This window comes from Macaca thibetana, chromosome 8, assembly GCF_024542745.1.
Source record: "Macaca thibetana thibetana isolate TM-01 chromosome 8, ASM2454274v1, whole genome shotgun sequence".
Taxonomy (NCBI): domain Eukaryota; kingdom Metazoa; phylum Chordata; class Mammalia; order Primates; family Cercopithecidae; genus Macaca; species Macaca thibetana.
In genome coordinates this window covers 25120035-25145468 of record NC_065585.1, presented here as the reverse complement: position 1 = coordinate 25145468, position 25434 = coordinate 25120035, and the positions used below count along the sequence as shown (strand labels likewise).

The 25434-nt window shown below is 43.3% G+C and overlaps 1 protein-coding gene across 2 annotated transcripts in view; it reads left to right on the top strand.

The window, feature by feature from the left end:
• The window catches only part of DEPTOR (DEP domain containing MTOR interacting protein), a 187964-nt gene that overhangs the window by 136809 nt on the left and 25721 nt on the right, over positions 1 to 25434 (top strand). The gene's annotated exons all lie outside the window — the stretch shown is intronic.

The window sequence follows — 25434 nt, the reverse complement described above, 5'->3', positions numbered from 1 at the left end:
TAGCCAGGTGTGGTGGTGCACACCTGTAATCCCAGCTACTCAGGGGGCTGAAGCAGGAGAATTGCTTGAACCCAGGAGGCAGAGGTTGCAGTAAGCCAAGATCGTACCACTGTACTCCAGCCTGGGTGACAAAGCGAGACTCTGTCTCTAAAACAAAACAAAACAACAACAAAACAACATTTAGCAGTATCTAAATACCTCTAGCTTAATTTCATTATTTGATGCCATGTGTGCTTTTTCTCCCTAAGTGTTTTGGCTTCACTTTTGTCAAATTTCCTTTTCCCTTTCTGAATGGGGTTAAAATGAAGTTAAGCACGTATGATATAGGAACCAGGAGAGCAAATTTTCCTACCTCCCTGGTGTTTGGAGGTTTGGTCTCCAAACCTCCCCTGGTGTTTTACATGTTCCCCCTCAACCAATACTGAGTTTGAAAAATTATGTATTTCCCTTTGCTTAAATCTTTGTGTAAGAACTCCAATGCTTCTATTCTGTGCAAGGTATATTCCTGTGGGGTTTATGTATCTAGTAGCACATACTAGACCATACGACATAGCCAATATTGAGAAAAAGAAAATAAAAGCCATGAAATTTGGAAGAGATCTGGAGATCTAGATCTTGGTCCTGTTAGTTACTAGCTTGTTGACTTTGAATAAGTTTTATAACATCTCACAGTCTGTTTTCTCCTCTCTGAAATGACAGTCGTACTATTTCCCATTGTTTTATGGATTAAATGTGTGGAAACCTTGATAAAGTACAAAGAGCTACACAAACATCAATTCATTATTGAATGAATTATGGAAGACTTTTGAAAATAACTTTTACATATTTACTGAAATGATACATATATGTGCCAGGTATGGTGGCTCATGCCTGTAATCTCAGCATCTTGGGAGGCTGAGGCGGGTGGATAACTTTAGGTCAGGAGTTCAAGACTAGCCTGGCCAACATGGTGAAACCCAGTCTCCACTAAAGATACAAAAAATTAGCCAGGCGTAGTGGCTCACTCCTGTAGTCCCAGCTACTCAGGAGGCCGAGGCAGGAGAATTGCTTGAGCCTGGGAGGCAGAGGTTGCAGTGGGCTGAGATCAGACCCATGTACCCCAACCTGGGTGACAGAGCCTGAGACTCTGGCTCAAAAAAAAGAAAAAAAAAGACACATATACAGTCAAGAAAATTTGGAAAATATATGCGAGCAGGAAAAAAAGTAAAATTACGTCTAATCTTCCCTAATTCAGAGATGACTACTGTTAACATTTTTTAAGCAGCTTTGAAGTGTGTAATTGGCATCCTATAAAATGTAGCCATTAACATTTTGATTTATATTCTTCTAGACTTCTTGTGTGTATATATATTATATATATTGTTTTTATTTAAGAGGATGTTGAGGTTTTTTGCTTTGATATACCTTTATATAGCACAGCTTTGTTCTATTGTCTGTGAAATGTTTCATAAGAGGATATTTCTGTCTTGATTATCTGAAACCATAAGAGGATGCAGAAGGCTTAAAAGCTAAAGATCATTCCCCTGTTCATTTATTCGATACTTTCATCCTCTTCCATCAGCCTTTTCTAGAGTAGCAATAAGCATGATTGGGATCTCCGCCTCTCGAATTTCCAGCATGAGCTCTCTGGCATTGGTTTGCATGCTGGAAAAAATAAGTGGGCAACAGAACATGGCTCAAGGAAGCGAAGAGCACCTTTACTGCCTGCCCAGGTATCAGCACAGGTGTGATTAGGGGCTGCCTCCGCCTTTTGATTTGAACACCTCACTCATGTCGGGGAGGCACAGGCCCTGGGATCCTGTGCTCGGGGCCAGCCATGGAAGCCCTGCTGGCTAAGGCAATGCATGGCAGAGCCCTTTTACCTTCCCAAGACTGCAGCGGGCACAGCACCAAAGCAACTCAGAGTAGGAATGTTGGCCGGGCTCATAAAAAAGCAAGCATTTGCATCCATGCCGAGGCTGAATTTTTCATTTTCTAATGGAACTCTTGGCTGGGGAAGGATTTTATATTTTATTTCCACAATAAAGTACCTACTATAAATTTATTTTGGCACAGTGCTTCTGTTCTGAGTATGTACTCACTAGCATGATGCTTTGGCTTAAAGAACATTTCTTTTGAGGAAAGCAATGAATTTATTTACATTGCAACTAAAGACCTTGTTTTGTTTAGCCAAGTGTACAGTGAAATTAATTGATTTTAGTTTATCTTTGTTGATGTACATACATAACCATTCTGGGCAATGTCAACTGATTAACTCTTTAATGTATATACCCTGACTGATGTTTTACCTTATATATTTTTTCAATTTCATAAGTTAATGCTTCATATGGTTTATGTGTTTAGTTTCTTCAGAGGCACACAGTGGTTTTCTTATGTTATAGAGCTTTACAGAGTTCATTAGAGCAGCCCTTCCATCATTGTATTATTACACAGCTCTCTGGTCCGGCAAAACATCTGTTCTGAGGTTCTCTGATCAAAGCAGTTTTGAACTGCCACATACTTTATCCCCCTCTTAGAAATTCACAAAACACATGAGTATATTGAAAATTCTGACAAACCCGGCAAGAGGAAAAAAAATGCTTATTTAAATTGTTTAACATAACATATTATCATTTAAGAGAAACACACAAAAGGAATCTTTATCAGCGTTGTTGTTAAGATATAGCCCTAAAACTCTTCTAAGAAGATGCTTTTGGCCAAACTGCATTGGAATTCATATAAAGTCACCACTTAATGACAGGGTTATGTTCTGTGAAATGGGTTTTAAGGCGATTTTGTGATTGTGTGACCATCATGGAGTGTACTTACACAAACCTGGGTGGCACAGCCTACCACACACCTAGATATAGCCTATCGCTCCTAAGCTATAAACACTGTACAGCATGTTATTGCACTGAATACTGTAGGCAATTGTAACACAATGGTATTTGTGTGTCTAAACATAAAAAAAGGTCCATGACAACTATGATGTCACTGGGCAATGGGAATTTTTTTTAAAGTATTCTCTCTCTTTTTTTTTTTTTTTTTTTTGAGACAGAGTCTGGCTCTGTTGCCCAGGCTGGAGTGCAATGGCACAATCTCGGCTCACTGCAACCTCTGCCTCCCGGGTTCAAGCAATTCTCCTACCTCAGCCTCCCAAGTAGCTGGGACTACAGGTGTGCACCACCACGCCCAGCTAATTTTTGTATTTTTAGTAGAGACAGGGTTTCACCATTTTGGCCAGGATGGTTTCGATCTCTCAACCACCTTGGCCTCCCAAAGTGCTGGGATTACAGGCGTGAGCCACCATGCCCAGCCAAATTTTTCAGCTTTATTATAATCTTAAAAGATGATGGGGGGCCAGGCTCAGTGGCTCATGCCTGTAATCCCAGCACTCTGGGAGGCTGAGGTGGGAAGATCACCTGAGGTCAGGAGGTTGAGACCTACCTGGCCAACATGCTGAAACCTAGTCTCTACTAAAAATACAAAAATTAGTTGAGCATGCTGGTGGGTGCCTGTAGTCCCAGCTACTCAAGAGACTGAGGCAGAAGAATCGCATGAACCCGGGAGGCGGATGTTGTAGTGAGCCAAGATCACGCCATTGCACTCCAGCCTGGATGACAAGAGGGAAATTCCGTTTCAAAAAAAAAAAAATGATGGGACCACCATCGTATATGCAGTTCGTAGTTGACTGAAACATCATTATGCAGTGCATGACTATACAGAGAATACACTTTTAGTATTACTATTTGTTGGTTAAATTAAAAGGACAGCAAATACTATGTCCTTCCGTATAGTTTAGCTGTTTATATTCATTAGAAATTATTTTGTACATTATTTTCTTACCTAAAACACTGACTCAGTTTTTTCCTATTTTACCATTTGTCATAGAATAATTTCACTTACAAAGAAGCCATTTGTATAATCTAATCATAAAGGCTTGTTCCCAGAAACCTGTCATTGCTGATACCTTCAACTCGGAAAACTACAGAGTTTGAGGTGTGTAGTCCTCAAGAGGGTCCTGGGGTGCCCTGTGGGAAGGATCCTCCCAGTTGGGCACTGATTAACCTGCGAGGTCTGGGTGGTGGAAATTGTCCAACATTCTGAGCACATGCCTCCTTTTGGCATCTCTGACTGTCCAGAGCTAACCTAGGATAGCGTAAAGTGCCTCCGTGTCCCTTCCTACACTGAATGTCAGGCTCTTCCTTTAGTCAGAGTTCTCATTTTCTCTAGGTTTTGAATGGGGGCAGAGCCCTGTATCTGGGCCTATGTGGCTGCTCCATCCAGGGAAATCTTTATACTTCTGCTATGACTACTTTTTTTTTTTTTTTGAGATGGAGTTTCACTCTTGTCGCCCAGCCTGGATTGCAGTGGTGCCATCTTGGTTCACTGCAACCTCCACCTCCTGGGTTCAAGTGATTCTCCTGTCTCAGCCTCCTAAGTAGCTGGGATTACAGGCATGCGCCACCATGCCCGGCTAATTTTATGCATTTTTAGTAGAGATGGGGTTTCACCATGTTGACCAGGCTTGACCCAGCATCTTTGAATTTGAGTTATTCTTATTTTGAAAGTTCTTTTACTTAAAAAAATAAAATCTGTAAACCCTGGGCTTGGAGGACTTTTGTTTGGCACTACAATTCTAGAATGGAGCGTGAAATATAGAAATCATCAAAAGTTTCATCAACCTATGCAATGCATTTACATCGAGAAGTTGTTTCCTGCATTTTTCCTTTGATGACTTTTCACTCATCCTTGAAGAATTTTATATCCAGGGCTTCTGATTTCCTTTCAGTGCAAAGGGGAAAGGAACAAACAAGAGAAGGAACTGTCTCTTCTATGTACCTGACCCTGTGCCGTGCGAGGCTCTTTCTCTACAGGAGCTCATTTAATGTCAGCATCCAAATACTCATGTCCTAGAGGAAGAAATCATTCCAGGAGGAAAAAATTCTGTCTCTTATCTCTTTGCTGCTACTTTGAAAGAGAAGCCAGTTCCTTCCCCAAGCTATTTTTTTTTTCCTTTTCTTAGATGGAGTCTCACTCTTGTCACCCAAGCTGGAGTGCAGTGGTGTGATCTTAGCTCACTGCAACCTCCACCTCCCAGGTTCAAGTGATTCTTCTGCTTGAGCCTTCCGAGTAGCTGGGACTACAGGCATGTGCCACCGCACCTCATTTTGTATTTTTAGTAGAGACAAGGATTCCCCATGTTGGCCAGGCTTGTCTCAAACTCCTGACCTCAAGTGATCTGCCCACATTGGCCTCCCAAAGTGCTAAGAATAGCTACAGCTATTCTGTAGGTTACAGTATGAATATTGTGTAAACATTGGTTTCATGTTACGACCTTGAATGATATAATCTTTTTTTTTTTTTTTTTTTTTTTTAAATCACATCAAGTCTAAACCCATTTCTGGACCATACTATCTATGATAACCTTATTTTACATGATCCTCTAGAAGACATCCTCTGCTTTAGTCAGGAAGAATTTTTATATTTCAGGAGTACATCATGATTATGCCTATGTCTGCCTATTAAAGAAAATCTAATTAAGTGACTCAGGCACTCAAAATACTCTAATGGCTCCCCATTACAATAAGAATAAACTCAGATGTTTTCTGTGGTCTACAAAGTCTGTAATCTGGACCCTACTTATCATGTCTTTATCTCCTTCCCTGGCTTTATCTCTGTTCCTCCCAGACACTGGGTTTGCTCCTGCCTAGGGCTGAATAGCTGGTTCCATTGTTGTCCTTCAAGTCTCAGATTAAATGTTAATTTTTCAGAGAAACCTTCCTTGAATACCCTGTGATATTCCTCCTGTCTTTCTCCAATTACTTCTCCTCGTATCACCATGTGGTCTTAGTCATTTTAGGCTGCTATATAGAATTGATGGCTTAAATGACAAACATTTGTCTGGGAAGTCCAAGATGAAGGTGCTGGCAGACTCGGTGTTTGGTGAGGGTCTACTTTCTGGTTTGCAGTTGGTCATCTTCTCGCTATATCCCAACAATGATGATATGGCTCCAATGAGTGGAGGAACACCAGGTTCTTTGTCTTGAATCAAATTGGAAAAAACGACATGGCCACGTGTGGAGTAGTTTTAAGGAGTAGAGAGTCTAATAGGCAAGAAAAATGGGAGGATGCCAAAAATAGATGCTCCCCTGTGCAGAGACAGAGGGAGGGGGGCTCCACAGCCGAAAGAGGAGACCCCAGGTGCCACAAATACCAGCCAGTTTTATAAGAAGGTGGGGGGAGGTGGTGTCTGATTTGCACAGGGCTCAGGGGATTGGTTTGACAAGGTATGTCATTCACGTAGCCCGAAAAAGCTGGCCCTCCCACCCTAGTCTTTTAATATGCAAATGTAGGGCACCATGATGTTCTACACACATTGGGATAGGTGGGGGCAGCCATGTTGCCAGGAATGTGTGTCGCAAGGGCAAGAAGGCCAGGGAATCGCCATGTTTGGATGGACCCAGTTTCTAATGGCCGCCATTTGCATATTAAAGATTGCTGGCCTGGCTCTAAGAGCTGCTTTAAAAACGAAAACTTCCCTAGGACCCCTTTTCCTCTCTATCTGCCTAAAATAACTTCTTAATAACTTACAACAGTGATATAGTACAGAGAGAGCAAGAGCAAGTTCTCCAGTCTGCTTATAAAGGCACTAATCCCATTCATCAGGGCTCAACCCTCATGACCTCATTTCCTCCCAAGGCCCCACCTTCTAATACCATCACACTGGGGGTTAGAATTTCAGTGTATCAAAAAAAAAGTTTGTTGTTTTTTTTTTGAGATGGAGGTTCGGTCTTGTTGCCCAGGCTGGAGTGTAATGGCCCGATCTCAGCTAACTACAACCTCCGCCTCCCGAGTTCAAGTGATTCTTCTGCCTCAGCCTCCCAAGTAGCTGGGATTACAGGTGTGCAACACCACGCCCAGCTAATTTTTTTGTATTTTTATTAGAGACAGGGTTTCACCATGTTGGTCAGGCTGGTCTCAAACTCCTGACCTCAAGTGATCCACTTGCCCCAGCCTCCCAAAGTGCTGGGATTACAGGTGTGAGCCACCATGCCTGGCCATGGAATTTTTATTTATTTATTTATTTTTTTTAAAGAAAGAGTTCCACCTTGTCACACAGTCTGGAGTGCAGTGGCCTGAACATGGCTCAATGCAGCCTCCATCTCCTGGACTCAAGCAATCCTCCTGTCAACCTTCCAAGTAGCTTGGACCACAGGCACATCATGCCACCATGCCTGGCTAATTTTTATACTTTTTGTAGAGATGGAGTTTTGCCATGTTGCCTAGGTTGGTCTCAAACTCCTGAACTCAAGTGATCTGCCCACCTCAGGATACCAAAGTGTTGAGATTACAAGCTTAGGCCATCACAACCACCCTCAATGTATGAATTCTGGGAATACACAAACGTTCAGTCTGTAACACCTGTCTTATTGTCTCCATCATATTTTTTAGAATCTGATTGTATATATGTTACTTGTCCATCTGTTTTCAATGACTGTCTAAATGTAGAGCCCTTGTCTGTCTTAACTACTATATTCTCAATACCTAGCACAATTCTTGGCATTTAGTAAGTGCTGGAAGCAAATTTACTAAATGATTGAATGAACTGATACTTCCAAAGAAAGGCTAAGGGAATATACTTAGTGACCACCAGCATTGTGTCCCCATGAACTCTTACTGTTCCAACAACTGCTGAAGGTGGGTAGGTAGTGTTCTCCTTACTTTACAAATGAGGAAACCGAGACCCAGTTTATCCTTTTCCCTAGGTCACCCAGCTTGTAAATGTCAGAGTTAGATTCAAATCTGATATATCTCCCCCAACACCCACATGCTTCTTATTGTATTATTTCAAAAAATGCAAACCCATGAGGTGGAGGCCAATAGATGACATATTCTATTAAACCCTGAAATCCCTGGCAAACTGCTCATAGATGCATGACCTTTTGTGTCTTCCGCAGAGAGAATTTGTATTCTTGTTGGAGTGGTCACGTGTTCACCTGGGTTGACTTGAAGAAGATCAAATAAATAATTTTCATTCTTGGCATCAGCTCCTCACTTAGGTCAGGACTAGATCTACCAGGGTCATCCAAGTGAAAAATCCCAAATCCTCATTTTTGATAGTTTAATCAAACACTTGTCTGAGCAAACCATTCAGCCTTCAAGCTCTGAAGGAATTTGAGCCCTACTTAACAAATCAGGAACAAAAGATATCCTTGCTCTTTTCTGGAAAGTTTGTTTTTTCTTATGGGAATAATTAAATCCTGTGAGAAACAGTGTTCAAGTTTTCATGCTACCCTGTGCCAAGTCTCAGAGGGATTTCAAGCCTCCTGGCTTCTTTTCTTGTTTCCTGCCGTGATGAATTGATGGATGTGGACTTAACGGGGCCTTTTTTTCTCTGTTTATCTGTTTCTTTGCATATTTACATAGAAACAGAACCATCTGAGTCAGAATAAAGAGTTAGTGGCATGATGTCCTTTTTTTCCTTTTTCAAAATTTCTTATTTTTCATAGCAAGGAAAAAAAAGGTCAAAATCCTACTTTTTGGTCTTTCCCTCTGATGGCAACATAACTGTCTATTTCATGGAATTTTCCTCCTGAACCAAGAGAGACCAGGTTCCATAATTAATTTGGCCAAGATAATTTGGGCACTAAAGAAGCAAATTGTGGAGTAACTATCCACACAAATGAGAAAATCCCTTCTGTGATTTTTTTTCCCCCTAGGACATAGATCCTGAGGTGATGTTTTAAAAATATGTAGTTATAGACAGGTGTGGTGGCTCGTGCCTGTAATCCCAGCACCTTGGGAGGTCGAGGCAATTGGATCACCTGAGGTCAGGAGTTCGAGACCAGCCTGGCCAACATGGCGAAACCCCATCTCTACTAAAAAATACAAAAATTAGCCAGGTGTGGTAACACGTGCCCACAATCCCAGCTACTAGGGAGGCTGAGGCAGGAAAATCGCTTGAACCCAGGAGGCGGAGGTGGCTGTGAGCCGAGATGGTGCCACTGTGCTCCAGCCTGTGCCACAGAGCAAGACTGACTCAAAAGAAAAAAAAAAAAAGTAGTTCCTTTCCAGTGGAGTTCAGGAGAGTCACATGGGATAAACGTTGTTGTTTTGTATGCAGTGCTATGTCTCACTTTTGCAGAGTTGTAGCTTCTCAGTTAACAGAAAATTATAGGATCAATGAGCCACTGCTCACCACTGGGCATGACTGGGAGGGGAAAGATGACCACTTTGCTGTGAAGTGGTTTCCTGAGAGCGCGTCTTCTCAGGGTCTCAGCACAGAGCCCTTTTCTGCTCTGTGTCCTTCCTTTGCAGGGATTCTTCTTCTGTGCTGGCTCTGGTGCCCTCAGTAATACAGTGGTAACAGTGCACAGTTCCTTGTTAGTCACTATTCACTGACCACTACCATGTGCTAGGCATTATATTAGACCTTCATGGGATTTATAGCCTAGAGAGGAAGAAAGGCATTTTTTAAGTGCACAGCTTTTGGCCAGCTGTGGTGGCTCATGCCTGTAATTTCAGCACTTTGGGAGACCGAGGTGGATGGACCACTTGAGCTCAGGAGTTTGGCACCAGTCTGGCCAACATGGTGAACCCCCATCTCTACTGAAAATAGAAAAATTAGCCTGGCGTGGTGGCCCATGCCTGTAGTCCCAGCTACTCACAAGGCTGAGGCAGGAGAATCGCTTGAACCCAGGATGAGGAAGTTGCAGTGAGCTGAGATCATGCCAGTGCACTCCAGCCTGGGCAACAGAGTGAGACTCTTAAATAAAATAAAATAAAATAAAATAATGCATACCTTTTAAGTGTATAGATTGGTAAGTTTGTCAGATGTGCACACTGGTGTCACTCTCAATCAGAACACAGAACACATCTGTCCCTCCAGAGATCCCCTTGTGCCTCTTTCAAGTCAGCCTCTTTCACCAGAGGCAACCACTGATGTGATCCTGTCACGAGAAATTAGTTTAGGCTCTTAGAGGCAGACAGAATCCTGGCTCCACTCCTCATGCCCATGTAACTTTTGGCAAATTGTCTCGTTTCTCTGGGCTTCCTTCTCATCTGTTAACTAGGGATATGTGTGGTGTCTTCCTCATAGGGTTGCTGAGGGATTAAAGGAAATAATGCATGCAGGGCCCCTCATGCCGGTCAGCCATGTCGTCCTTCCCTCCTTCGCCACAGTCTGAATACCTGGGCACATCTCAGAGGCACAACCAGCTTGTGAAATAAATCTGAATAATTCTTCAGTCTTGGAAATATGTCTTGAGTTCTCTGAGGTTCAGCTTTCCCAGATCGAGTTGCCCTCTGCCCTGTCACGCTAGAATCCTGCCTACTCCTTTCATGTCCCCCAAGTTCCTGTTCCTAACTTCATCTAAGTCACTGCCACACTGCTCGTTACTGAGGACCAAGGTCCTTTCTGACTGATTTCATCGGATTTCACCTTCATCCTGGTATCCCCCATCACCAGCACTGCATGTTCCCCTACATTCCAAAATCTCCAGAAGCATCTCTGACTTCTCCTGCCAGTTCTTCTCATTTTTTTTATTTGTTTGTTTTTTCTTGCTTGTTTGTTTGTTTTGAGACAGAGTCTCACTCCGTCACCCAGACTGGAGTGCGGTGGCATGATCTCGGCTCACTGCAACCTCTGCCTGCCGGGTTCAAGTGATCCTCCTTCCTCAGCCTCTCAAATATAGCTGGAACTACAGGCATATGCCAACACGCCCAGCTAATTTTTGCATTTTTAGTAGAGACGGGTTTTCACCATGTTGGCCAGGCTGGTCTCAAACTCCTGAGCTCAAGTGATCTACCTCCGTCAGTCTCCCAAAGTGCTGGGATTACAAGTGAGAGATGCCACACCCAGCTTTTTTTGTTTTTTGAGACAGGGTCGCATTTTGTCACCCAGACTGGAGTGCAGTGGTGCGAACATGGTTCACTGCAGCCTCCACCTCCTGGGCTCAAGCGCTCCTCCCACCTCAGCCTCCTAAGTAGCTGGACTACAGGCATGAGCCATCACACCTGATCTCCTTCTCATTCTTTTCATCTGACACATCACATTCCCTTTGCCTTATAGCCCATGTTTGTGTTCATTAGGGCTTGAGTTTCTAGTTTGTGACTGGCAGGAGGGCCACTGCTGAAGAGCCCTGCCTTAAGTGTCAGACGTGGGGGGTTTGAGTCTTAGCTTCACCCCTTTTATAGGACCAAAAATAATTACTTAAACTAATAATTTTTATATTATTAGTTATTTTAACTAATTTTAAATAATAATTAAAATAATTACTTAATATAAGCCTCAAATTCTTCACCTTTAAAATGATGCTGGCCAGACACGGTGGCTCATTCCTGTAATCCCAGCACTTTGGGAGGCCAAGGCAGGTGGATTACTGGAGGTCAAGAGTTTGAGACCAGCTTGGCCAATGTGGCGAAACCCTGTCTCTACTAAAAATACAAAAAATAGTTGGGCATGATGGCATGTGCTTTTAATCCCAACTACTCAGGAGGCTGAGGCAGGGGAATCACTTGAACCCAGGAGGCAGAGGTTGCAGTGAACTGAGATCACGCTACTGCACTCCAGCCTGGGTGACACAGTGAGTCATAAAATAAAATAAAATAAAATAAAATAAAATAAGGCTGGTAATAGTCATGATTAAACGGAATATGTGGGCTGGGCGCAGTGGCTCACGCCTATAATCCCAGCACTTTGGGAGGCCAAGGTGGGCAGATCACCTGAGGTTAGGAGCTCGAGACCAGCCTGGCCAACATGGCAAAACCCCATCTCTACTAAAAATGCAAAAAATTAGCTGGGCGTGGTGGCAGGCACCTGTAATCACAGCTACTTGGGAGGCTGAGGCACGAGAATTGCTTGAACCCAGGAGGCGGAGGTTGCAGTGAGCTGCGATTGCACCACTGCACTCCAGCCTGGGCGACAAGAGCGAAACTCCGTCTCAAAAATAAATAAATAAAAAATAAATGGAAAATGTGTCCTAACTCAGTAGCTGCTTCATAATCAACAATAAATATTTCTGAGTGTCTTTTATTATATTGCTTATTATCAGCAATAAATATTTCTGGGTGTCTTTCATTATATTGCTTATTTAAATAATTGTGTTACTCAGAGTCTTCTGACTGATTGTTGCTTAAATACATTTATATTTGCAAATGAAACATGAAGTAACAAAACAGTCGCTAAAAGGGGATAACAGAGGGAGAGGGTCTATGTAATCACATGTTTCTGCCCTATTGCAGTATACTATTCCAATTCTTTCTAGTCTTAGAAAAGCTAAGTCTAGGTTTCTCATTTTTAAGTAGTGATAATAATTGCTTCATAGCATGGTCATGGGGATAAAGAAAGATGTGTGTATGAGGTATCAAGCCCATGCCCATCATGTGATGGACATTCAATGAGCTCTGTCTACTATATTTCATCAAATACAAGATGCATGGATTGTAGCTGGGTGTGGTGGCTCAAACTTTTAATTGCAACTTTTACGGAAGCTGAGGTGGGAGGATCACCTGAAGCCAGGAGTTTGACGACCAACCTGGGCAACATAGCAAGACCTCACCTCTACAGAAAAAGTTAGCCAGGCTCAGTGGCACATAGTCAGCCACTACTGGCATGTAGTAGTCCCAGCTACCTGGGAGGCTGAAGTGGGAGGATCACTTGAGCACAGTAGTTCAAGGTTACAGTGAACTGTGATCCTGCCTCTGCAGGGTGATCCTGCCTGGGTGACAGAGCGAGCCCATCTAAAATAAAATAAAATAAAATAAAAAGATGCATGGATTGTAAGATATGCTTTGATTTCAGAGTTGCTAAAATGTGCATCTAAAAATCAGCAAATGCTGGTATTACGAGTTCAAGCCCCATTGACTACTACATTCCTATCAGTGGGTTCATTTTTGCTAATTGCTAAGTTGGTTTAACGTTTTGTTGACACTAAACATTTTTATTCACAGCAGTAGGAAAAGTTCTCTTTTCCAAAGCTGATAAATGGAAAGTTTTTTAAACATCTTAGTACAATCCTGTGCTTCTCCTGAATTGATCTGCTATGGGTTTTTAACTCTGCCTTTTAACTCTGTGTTGGATCCTTAAAGACAGTAACAAGGGCCAGTTCTGAGAAAGGGGCAGTCTTGAGGCTCCTAAAGCCTCAGAAGCTTAGGCAGCTACTCCATATTTCCAAGTCATACCCAAATAACTAGTGTGAGGCCAAATCTGTCACCCCTTTGGAGGACTCTTCAAAGCTAGATAAGTCCTAAAATTATCCTCACTTTTTGTTTTTTAATTTGTTTAATCTATTTTATTTTATTTTATTTTCTAGAGATGGGAGTCTCCCTATGTTGCCCAGGCTGGTCTTGAACTCCTGGGCTCAAGCAATCCTCCTGCCTTGGCCTCTCAAAGTGCTGGGATTCCAGGCGTGAGCCACTGCACTCAGCTGAAACTGCCCCCACTTGTAAAGTCAGGGACTACCCTCGACTGACCTGTACCTGGAAGAGATTCAAAGCTGATCCAGCCCAAGCTAGGCATCTTTTTTCAAAGATGTACTCTTGAATTCATCCATGACAGTATCGGTCAGTTAGGAATGCCATAATAAACCACAGACTGGATGGCTTAAACAACAGATTAATTTGCTCACAGGTCTGGAGAATGGAAGTCTGAAGTCAGGAGCCAGCATGGTGAGGTGAGGGCCTTTCTCCTGACTCATAGAGGGCGGCTTTCTCACTGTGCGCCCACAAGGAACATAGAGACACGGAACTCTTTGGAGTCTCTGCTCATGAGGCCACTAATCCTATAGGGACCCACCTTTATAACCTCATTAACTTTAATTACTTTTTCTTTCTTTTCTTTTTGTTTGTTGGAGACAGAGTCTCACTCTGTGGCCCAGGCTGGAGTGCAGTGGCACAATCTTGGCTCACTGCAAGCTCTGCTTCCCGGGTTCAAGTGATTCTCCTGCCTCCACCTCCCAAGTAGCTGGGATTACAGGCACGCACTACCACGCCCTGCTAATGTTTGTATTTTTAGTAGATACGGGGGCCACCACACCCAGCCTAATTATTTTCTTATTCCACATACAGTCACATTGGGCATCAAGACTTCAACATCTGAGTTTGGGGTGGGAGGGAACAATTCAGTCCATAGCAGTGACCAACCCAAGTATCTTGGGAAGTAAAGATAAACATGATAGTGCCTTTACTATATCTGCTGCAATGTTACCTAGATAAGATTCTATGTATCAGTTACAATTAGCTTCATTTGTGAGTGTCATAAATGCTCCAAAACAATGACTAAGATTAGTATTTTAGTATTTTGGGTGTTTTTGTTTCTTTGTTTTGTTTTCATGTCAAAGCCAGAAGGAGGCCAGTTCAGGGCTAAGCTGTGTCTCCAAGGTTTCAGTCACCTATTTTGTTTTTTTTACTTTTCTTGGCTTCCATTCCCAAGGTTACTTCAAGGGCTGAGACAGCTGCTGGAACTGTAGTGATTAGGTCTGCATTCTAGCCACCCAGAAGGAAAGAAGGGAAGCAGAGGGAACTATCCTTTTTTTAAAAACCCATCTCCCTGGTCATGGTTGCTCATGCCTGTAATTCCAGCACTTTGGGAGGCCGAGGCAGGCGGACCACCTGAGGTCAGGAGTTTGAGACTAGCCTGGTCAACATGGCAAAACCCTATATGTACTAAAAACACAAAAACTTAGCCAGGCGTGGTGACATGTACCTGTAGTCCCAGCTACCTGGAAGGCTGAGGCAGGAGAATCGCTTGACCCCGGGAGGTGGAGGTTGCAGTGAGCCAAGATTACTCCACAGCACTCCATCCTGGGTAACAGAGCAAGACTGCATCTCAAAAATGAATAAATAAACAAAAATAAAAGACACCTTTGGAAGTGGCACACGTGACTTCTTTTACATCCCATTAGCTTCCGACATAACCACACATGGCTGCACTTAGGTGTGAGGGAATCTGGGAAATGTAGAATTTATTCTGGATGGCTGTTAGGGATTGAGTTGGGTCCCCCTAAAAAGATACGTTGAAGTCCTAACCCCCAGTGCCTCAAAATCTGACTGACTTTGGAAATAGGGGCCTTACAGAGGTAGTCAAGTTTAGATGAGGTCATAAGGGTGGGCCTAATCCAGCATGACTGATGTCCTAAGAAGGTGAAATTGGCCACAGGACAGACATACACAGAAGAAAGATCATGTAAAGACACAAAGGGGAATTGTCCATGTGACTGGAGTGGTGCATCTATAAGCCAAGGAGTGCCAAGGATTGGGGGCAAACTCCAAAAGCTGGAAGACACGAGGAAGGATGCTCCCCTAGAGCCGTCAGAGGGAGCATGGCCCACCCTGCTGAACCTTTGATTTCATACTTGTAGCATCCAGAATGTGAGATACAAAAAATTTCTGTTTTTAAAACCATCCAGTGTTTGGTACTTTGTTACTGTAGTCCTAGGAAACGGACACAGTGGCCATGTGTCCAGAAAAATAATGGGGGTTCTATTAGAAAAGGGGGTGGGGCATTGGATATAGGGGAGAAACCAATAGTTTCTGTCATTGGCCAGAAAAAACTGTACAAACATCTTTCAGCAAGTATTTATTGAGTACCTACCGCATATAGTACACTGTGACAGGTATTGAGGATCCAATTGTGAGCAAAGCCAGTGAGGTCCCTGCCCTCAGGGAGCTTCAGATCTAGTGACAAGACAGATATTAATGACTTGCAAATGTTTAATTACAAGCTATGTTCATACACACAGATTTTAATTAAATGTAATGTTTAATTACAGACTGTGATATGTGCATTTGGCAGGAACGTTACTGGGTAAAAGACAGATTCTCAAATACATATTTTGGCATATTTGGACATTTCACTCATTTTCAGAATTTCGTGATGAAGACTATAAAGTCAAGTGTTGGGTCTGTCATTTTGCCTTTAGCTTCAGAGTCTCTTAATTCCACCCACCATTTTTTTTCTGCCAGATGAAATCAAATATTGTTGGCATTCTAGTTACAGCTTATGGTTCTCCAAGGAGAGTCTGTGAGAGAGAAAGAAATGATGGAAAGCCAAAATGGGAACACATTTGTTTGGCAGAGGGTCAGATTACTGGAACAGGAATTATGGAGCTTCAGTTGATTGAATGCTTTGTTTTGCACATTCCTGTTCTTCCTCCAGTCTCTTCCAGCTCAGTAAATATCATCGCCATCCACTCAGTTACTGGGGCCAGAAACCTAGAAGTCATGCTTGCTTTTCTCTTTGCCCTCCGATTATAAGTACTTCCAAAATGCATCTCAAATGCATCTTTCCTCATTTTCCTAAATCCAAACCACAATCATCTCTTACCAGTACTACTGTGGCTCTAGCTGGCCTCCTTTCATCTACTCTTGCACCCTTATCATCCATTTCCCACCAAGCAAACAAAGCAAATCAGGAAGTGATGCCACCCTCCTAGTTGAGATCCTTCATTAGTTTCCCACTGCATCCTTACCTTGGCCCAAGCAGTCCTACCTGACCTGCCCTCCTCCTTCCTTCCTTCCATTCTAGCTTTTTAGCTCCTGAAACCAGTGGTAGCTTTCCCTCTTAGGGCTTTTGATTTTTTTTTTTTTTTTTTTTGAGACCGAGTTTCACTCTTGTTGCCCAGGCTGGAGTGCAGTGGTATGATCTCAGCTCACTACAACCTCTGCCTCCCCGGTTCAAGTGAGTTTCCTGCCTCAGCCTCCCAAGTAGCTGGGATTACAGGCATGCACCACCATGCCCAGCTATTTGTTTTGTATTTTTAGTATAGATGGGGTTTTGCCATGTTGGTCAGGCTGGTCTCGAACTCCTAAGCTCAGGTGATCCGCCTGCCTCAGCCTCCCAAAGTGCTGGGATCACAGGCATGAGCCACCGTGCCTGGACTCTCTTAGGACATTTGTACTTTTTGTGTCTTCCTCCTGGAATTCTTGTTTCATGGCTTTTCACTGAGTTTATATGTTTTACACCTTAAACGTCTCCTTCTTTTTAGTTCAAATGGTACTATGGTCTGAATGTTTGTGTTCGCCTCCCACACCCAAATTCTTATATCAAAACCCAATCCCCAGTGTGAGGTATTAGAATGGGGCCTTTGGAAAGTGCTTAGGTTTTGAGAGTGGAGCCCTCGTAAATGAGATTATTGCCCTTATATGGAAACCCCACGGAGCTTCCTGGCCCCTTCCTTTATGTGAGAACACAGCTAGCAGTCACAATCTATGAAACAGAAAGTGGGCCTTCACTAGACTCCAAATGTGCTGGCACCTTGATCTTGGACTTTGCAGCCTTCAGAACTATGAGAAATAAATTTCTGTTGTTTATAAGCCACCCAGTCTATGGTATTTTGCCATAGCAGTCTGATGAGACAGATGGAAAATTTTCATAGCATTTCTGCTCACAGCTCGTTGGTTAGAATTGTGTGGCGTGGTCACTTTAAGGGGGGCAGGGAACTTGACTATTTCAGTTTTCATTTTATAGGGCAAAAGAAACAGAGATTGAAGTGGGGTAAGGTGAATGACACCTAGGGTATCTGTAGAGCCCCTTGTTACTCTCCTCTCTTTCATAATCCTTGTATATTCTTTCCTCACAAAAACAAATACTTATTTTTCATCTTGCTTTTTTTTTTTTTTTTTTTTTTTTTTTAAGACATAGGGTCTTGCTCTCTCATCCAGGCTGGAATGCAGTGGCATAATCACAGCTCATTGCAGCCTCAAATTCTTGGGTTCAAGGGATCCTCCTGTCTCAGCCTTCCAAGTCACTGGGACTACAGGTTCATGCTATCATGCCCAACATTTAACCCCTCTAGAATATGTGCTGTACATCTGTAGAAATAGTATCTAATTGTTTTTTTTACTATATGTCCAATAAATGTTTGTTGCATGACTAAATTAATACTTCTGTGACTAGAGACAATGTATATTCTACTCTAGACACTCTACCTTACTAGAATAAAAAGGCTTGTTGTGATAGCAGATAGCTGGCGGAATTTCATTCAAGTGCCTGTAACACTACATGACATTTAAGAGGTGCTGAAAACTTTAAAGAAAAGATCAGTTGATTGAATCTATTTATTCACGTCTTACTATTTCTAATATATGAATTAAATTCTTAAAAGTTTATCCTCAAACCACTATCATTATAATCTAAGACAAATATAAAATGTACTGCCACTCAGCAATAACAAGATAATTTATATGAAAATCCCTACCATTTTACCTGGTACTAAGTGGGTACTCGCTTTTATGTTCTAAAATAATTTGAGCATGTCAGTGAATGTCCAGACAATGTATTATTTCAGTCAGATACCAAGGCAGACAGCACCGAGTGTGTTTGTATTCCTAAAAAGGTAGTTTTTTCATGGAATCCTCCTCCACCCCTTTTGGTAGATTTCATGGATAACTGGTGAAAATAGTTCTAAGATATATTAGGGCAATATTTATTGAGTGATCTCATGTTCTAGGCACCATGCTAGGTTCATTATCTCTATTTTATCATTTATAACAGTCCTGGGATGTAGGTATTAGCTCCATTTTTGCAGATGAAAAAAACAAGGTTCAGAAATTTGCCTATCATGTATGAATTCAGATATGCCTAGACCTTGATCTTATGCTTTGGAATTGTTATTGTACACCTGTGGAACTGATTATCTTAAGAGAGGGTATTGTCCAAAATTACCTTTCCTATGATAGGAGTTCAGTTGATCTTTAGTTGATCTTGTGGTGACAAGCATATTACATTTGGGTTCACTCTGCATTGGCTCTTGCTGTGTAGGTATATCCTCTGAGAACATAATGCTGCTAGATGGTGTTTTGGGGCAGTGAAAAATTCTAGTCAATAACATTTTTAAAACTTAAAGGACTGCGCTCTAGAAACTAGAAAGACTCTGTCCTTGTCCTTGAACTTTCTGTATCCCAAGGATCTCAGCAGCCCAAATCTGTTGACCCTTAGGATGTATGTGATATTCAGAATTTTAGCCTGTCTCCTGAATGAGTATCTTCTATTGGCATGAAGTCCACAAGCATGAACTCTAGTGTCTCATGTTACCAAGTGTAGATCCTGAGGATGTGGTTATAGACAGCCTGCAGCAAAGTCTGTACTGAGCCTCATCGGACACTTTGTTCCACTCTGGGCTTTAGGATCTGTTTTTTGCTTATTCTGTGTTTTGTCTGACACTGATTCAAGTTCTTATTCTGACTGAGTTCCATAGTTAGACTTGTCTCCCTTTGCCCTAAGACTTCATTTCCTTTCCCATCCGTCCTCCAGTCCCCATGCATAAATATACTCTTCCACCAGTACCACTGTGGAATGAAAGGTCAGAATCTGCAAAAGGCCTCCAGAGTGGGAGGGGACCAAGGATATCTTGAATCCAGCAGGCCCAATCTGGGCTGATGTGAATTTTTTGGTCTTTTGAGATCACCTGCAAACTAACTTCTAGGAAATGAAGGAAGCCATTGACAATGCTTAATGGGCATGGGGTCAGCTTTTATTCTTGGCTCTTATCTAAGATTTTGCATTGGATTGCTTTGTACATGAAATACTGGGATAAAGATAGTTTTGTCAAAAATGTGTTTGAAATCCATCCATAAATAAATATGTTTTGAGTTCTCAAAGTACTGTTTGTTTCTACTACCAATAATCAGAAACTTAGAACTGGAAAGATTCCTCTGGTTATTAACATTATTTGGGTGTCATATGCTTCCATGGGAATCCAGTAACAGCTATGGAACCTAGTCTTAGGAAAAAGGTGGGCACATGTATGTACCATATTTGCATAATTTTTTTTTTTTTTTTTTTTTTTTTGGAGACAAAGTCTTTCTCTGTTGCCCAGGCTGGAGTGCAGTGGTGCAGTCTCGGCTCACTGTAAGCTCCGCCTCCCGGGTTCATGCCATTCTACTGCCTCAGCCTCCCAAGTAGCTGGGACTACAGGCGCCCGCTACTATGTCTGGCTAATTTTTTGTATTTTTAGTAGAGACGGGGTTTCACTACGTTAGCCAGGATGGTCTTGATCTCCTGACCTCATGATCCACCCACCTCAGCCTCCCAAAGTGCTGGGATTACGGGTGTGAGCCACTGCGCCTGGCCTCAACTGTTCTTAATAATAATAATGCCTACCAGGTGTGGTGGCTCACGCCTGTAATCCCAGGACTTTGGGAGGCGAGGTGGGTGGATCACCTGAAGCTGGGAGTTCGAGACCAGCCTGACCAACATAGAGAAACCCCATCTCTATTAAAAATACAAAATTAGTGGGGTGTGGTGGCGCATGCCTGTAATCCCAGCTACTTGGGAGGCTGAGGCAGGAGAGTCACTTGAACCCGGGAGACGGAGGTTGTGGTGAGCCGAGATTGCCTCATTGCACTCCAGCCTCAGCGACAAGAGTGAAACTCCATCTCAAAAATTAATAATAAGAATAATAATGCCTTTCTTTTGTAAAACATTTGTCAAAGGATGTCACATTTCTCATTGTATTTTCCCAACTTTCTGAAATAGAGGTGAGTAAGTACTACTAACTCAGTTTCACATGTAACATGATGAAGACCCAAAGAGGTTGTTCAGGACCAAGTTAAGAGTAAATTCTAGTCTGGACACAGCGATTCACACCTGTAATCCTGGCATTTTGGGAGGCTGAGGCAGGTCAGGAGTTCGAGACCAGCCTGGCCAACATGGCGAAACCTCGTCTCTGCTAAAAATACAAAAATTAGCCGGGTGTGGTGGTGCCTGCCTATAATCCCAGCTACTCAGGAGGCTGAGGCAGGAGAATTGCTGGAACCTGGGAGGTGGAGGTTTCAGTGAGCCGAGATCGCGCCACTACACTCCACCCTGCGCAGTGGGAGTGAGACTCCATCTCAAAAAAAAAAAGAGTAAATTCTAACCCTCGCATGCCATGAATTCCATTTTCAGGTACTGGGCTGGAATAGAATCCTCTTATTTAAAACCAGCATAAACAAGAACACGGAGATCCTTGAGTGAATGCCCAGACTAGATTTTCTCAACTTTTACTATGTGTTGGAATCACCTGGGAAACTCCTAGAGAATATCCAAAGATGCAGACTCAGTTGGTCTGCGGTAAGGACCAGACATCAGCACTGTTTGGAAACTCCCAGGCAATTTTAATGTGGAGCTTAGAGGGAGCCTACTGGCCCAGACCTCTTAAAGATGGATGTGATGCTGCATAATCTGGTCATGTTGTTGGATAAAGGGCTGCATTGATTTTCATGCCTCAAATTCAAATGGAAGGTGGTGTTCCACAGTTTGCTTATGAAATACACTGTGAAGGTATTTAGATGATGTACTTCTTTTTTTCTTTTTTCTTTTTTTTTGTGGAGATGGAGTCTTGCTCTGTCACCCAGGCTGGCATGCAGTGGCATGATCTCGGCTCACTGCAACCTCCACCTCCCAGGTTCAAGTGATTCTCTTGCCTCAGCCTCCTGAGTAGCTGGGATTACAGGCACAAGCCACCACAGCCAGATAACAGTTTTTGTACTTTTAGTAGAGACAAGGTTTCACCGTGTTGGCCAGGCTAGTCTTGAACTCCTGACCTCAAATAAGCCGCCCACCTTGGCCTCCCTAAGTGCTGGGATTACAGGCATGAGCCACTATGCCCAGCCTAAACGATGTACTTTTGACATTGCAGTATTTCCTTGCACAGTATCAGTTGCACACACATTTGGGAATTTCTTAGCTCCACGTGATATAAAAATTTTCATGGGCAAACCAAGCAAAGAAACAGCTCCAAATCTTTTTTTTTTTTTTCCTGAGATGGTGTCTCTCTGTCACCCAAGCTGGAGTGCAATGGCATGATCTTGGCTCACTGCAACCTCCCTCTTCCAGCGAATCAAGCAATTCTCTTGCCTCAGCCTCCCAAGTAGCAGGGATTACAAGCGCCTGCCACCACGCCCAACTCATTTTTTTGTGTTTTTAATAGAGATGGGGTTTCACCATGATGGCCAGACTGGTTTCGAACTCCTGACCTCAAGTGATCCACCCACCTTGGCCTCCCAAAGTGCTAGGATATAGGCGTGAACCACCATGCCCAGCCCCTCCAAATCTAAAAACAGTTTTTGAAAATCAAATATTGCAGCCAGGCACAGTGGCTCCTGCCTGTAATCCCAACACTTTGGGAGGCCAAGGCAGGAGGATCACCTGAGGTCAGGAATTCGAGACCAGCTTGACCAATATGGTGAAACGCCATCTCTACTAAAAATACACAAACTAGGCAGGCATGATGGCATGTAACTATAATCCCAGCTACTGGGGAGGCTGAAAGAGGAGAATCGCTTGAACCTGGGAGGCGGAGGTTACAGTGAGCCGCGATCGCGTCATTGCACCCCAGCCTCGGCAACAAGAGCAAAACTCCATCTAAAAAAAAAAAGAAAAAAATCAATATTGCTCGTGCACTCATCTTGGTTACTTTGAATCATTATACCTGTCCCATGTGACATGCAAGACACCTGGCCTGTCTAACTGCCAGTGTAAAACATAGCTCTTGTTTCATGTACCCTACCTAGTGAGCGCACCCATGAACGGCTTTGGTCTTGTACCCTAGAAAGCCTCTACCGTTCTCTTTGAGCAACGGACACTTTTTTAAAGAACAGGAAAATATCCTTCATACTGTCCCAAGGAAAGTTCAAGGAGGGCAATATCTTATTAATTCAAATATGCTTTGAGTCTTGAGTTTTATTTTATTTATTTATTTACTTATTTATTGAGACAGAGTCTCACTCTGTCACCCAGGCTGGAGTACAGTGGCGTGATCTTGGCTCACTGCAGCCTCCGCCTCCTGGGTTCAAGCGATTCTCCTGTCTCAGCCTCCCGAATAGTTGAGACTATAGGCACACACCACCATGCCCGGCTAATTTTTGTATTTTTAGTAGAGACAGAGTTTCACCATATTGGTCAGACTGGTCTTGAACTTCTGACCTCAGATGATCCACCCACCTCGGCCTCCCAAAGTGCTGGGACTATAGGCGTGAGCCATTGCACCCAACTGAGTTTTAAAATATGGATTTTTTTTTCTGCTGAAAAGAAAATGTTTACTTCTCCCCACCCCTCCTTATAATACCTAGACCCGTATCCACTCCATTTTGGCAGGAGTTTGTGCTGACTGATGGAAAGTTCACAGAGCAGGGTGTTAAATGGGCCTTACCCTTGCGATGGAGAGAGTGCAGAGTGCCAGCTATCTGCGTAAGGGAGGCCCAGAGAGCCCCTCTGTGTCTCTGAGGAGAAAGCTGTCTTTATCTTGGCCACATGTGGCCAGCTGTGTAATTGCTGGGGCCTTAACTGCCCTGTGTTCTGGGCAGGGTGACCGCCTGCGTGTACCCACAGCTGTGTTAATGAGATCAAGTTTCACTTTCTAGAGCCAGAGTAATCAGGACCAGGCGCAAATCATATCCTCGTAAGCCTGGGGGTGCATGGGTGTCCCCTGCCTGGGCCAAGCCAGGGAGGCCAAATACCATGGCGGACCGTCGTCTGTGTAAGTTGGAATCCTGGGCTCTGATGTATCTGCAGAAAACACTTTAGTGTCTCCAATCCTGCGGGAGTCAAATGTCCTTTCTCTTCAGTTATTTCTGATATTGTGGAAATAGGATAGGTATTAAAATAAATTAACTAGAGAAAGTACCTGTTCAAATGTTTAGGGCAGGGACACTACTCTGTCTGATACTATAATGGTGGGTGCATGTCATTATACATTTGACCAGAGCCATAGCATATGCAACACTAAGAGTGACCCCGGTGTAAACCATAGACTCTGGGTGATAATGATGTATTGTGTAGGTTCATCAAATTTTTTTTTTTTTTTTTTTTTTTTTTGAGCTGGAGTCTCACTGTGTTGCCTAGGCTGGAGTGCAGTGGTGTGATCTTGGCTCACTGCAACCTCCGCCTCCTTGTTTCAAGCAATTCTCGTGCCTCAGACTACCCAGTAGCTAGGATTAGAGGCGTGCCACCACACCCGGCTAATTTTTGTATTTTTAATAGAGATGGGATTTCACCATGTTGGCCAGGCTGATCTCGAACTCCTGACCTCAAGTGATGCACTCACCTTGTGCTGGGATTACAGGTGTAAGCGCCATGCCCAGCCTCATCAATTTTTTTGTTGTCAAGACAGGATCTGGCTCTGTCACTCAGGCTAGAGTGCAGTGGCTGGATCTAGGCTTACTGCAACCTCCAGGTTCATCAGTTGTAACAAATGTACCACTCAGGTGGGGGATGTTGATAATGGGGGACGCTGTACCCATTTGGGGCAGGAGGCATATAGGAAGTCCTATAGCTTCCTCTCAATTTTGCTATGAACCTAAAACTACCTTAAAAAATAAAGTTGATTTAAAAAATACTAGTGACTCCTGTCCATAATCCCAGTGCTTTGGGGGCCCAAGGTGGGAGGATTACTTGAGCCTCAGGAATTTGAGACCAACTTGGGCAACATAGTGAGACCCCATCGCTACAAAAAATTATTTTTAAAGGCCACGCATAGTGGCTCATGCCTGTAATCCCAGCACTCTGGGAGGCCGAGGCGGGTGGGTCACCTGAGGTCAGGAGTTCAAGGCCACCCTAGGCAACATGGTGAAACTCCGTCTCTACTAAAAATTCAAAAATTAGCCAGGTGTGGTGGCATGCACCTATAATCCCAGCTACTTGGGAAGCTAAGGCAGGAAAATTGCTTGAATCCAGGAAGCAGAGGTTGCAGTGACCCAAGATTGCGCCACTGCACTCCAACCTGGGAGACAGAGTGAGACTCCATCTCAAAATAATAACAATAATAATAATAAATGCATATTTGCATTTACTTACATGCTCCATCCTGCTGTAAGGATTTCATGCCTATCCCTCCCATTTTATCCATCACCTCCCAAAGCTGACTGCACCCCATGCTTCCTCAGAGCTCCTGCCCGTATTCCATCCCATCCCAGATACCAGTGCCAGCACATCTCATCAACACAGTGATGCCTCTAAGTCTCTAATCATCTTTACCTTAAACTTCCTTCTCCTGTTAATCCTTTCCCCCATTTCCATCATTGCCAACATTTTTCTTCAAATCAGGCAGCCTTGATACTGGGAGCTCTGTTGCCTCCTTAGCCTCCCTGCTCAAACCTGGGGAGCTTCCATTTTTACACCTTTCAGTTCCCACTGCTGTGACTTGAGATCTGGCTCTTTCATCCTCTGTCTCAGGCCTGAGGGAGGAGTCCTTTTTTACCAGTCTAGGAAAAAGAAAGGGCCTGCTGGTGAGCTGAGGCTTCTCCCTGTTAGCAGGGCTGGCGGTTAAGATGAAGAGCTGGACACAGAGTGTGGGGGAGTGAGAACAAGTTAGAAACTAATAGCACTTCCGCCTTTACCTCTCATTTCAGAGAACAGGTTGTAACCCATCAGCATCTAGCCTCTGTATTAATAACTTCCTTTTCTAATATTTATCCATATTCCCTGAGCCCTCAGCAAGCTCTTCAGTTACTTATAGTTCCCAAAACTTCTTA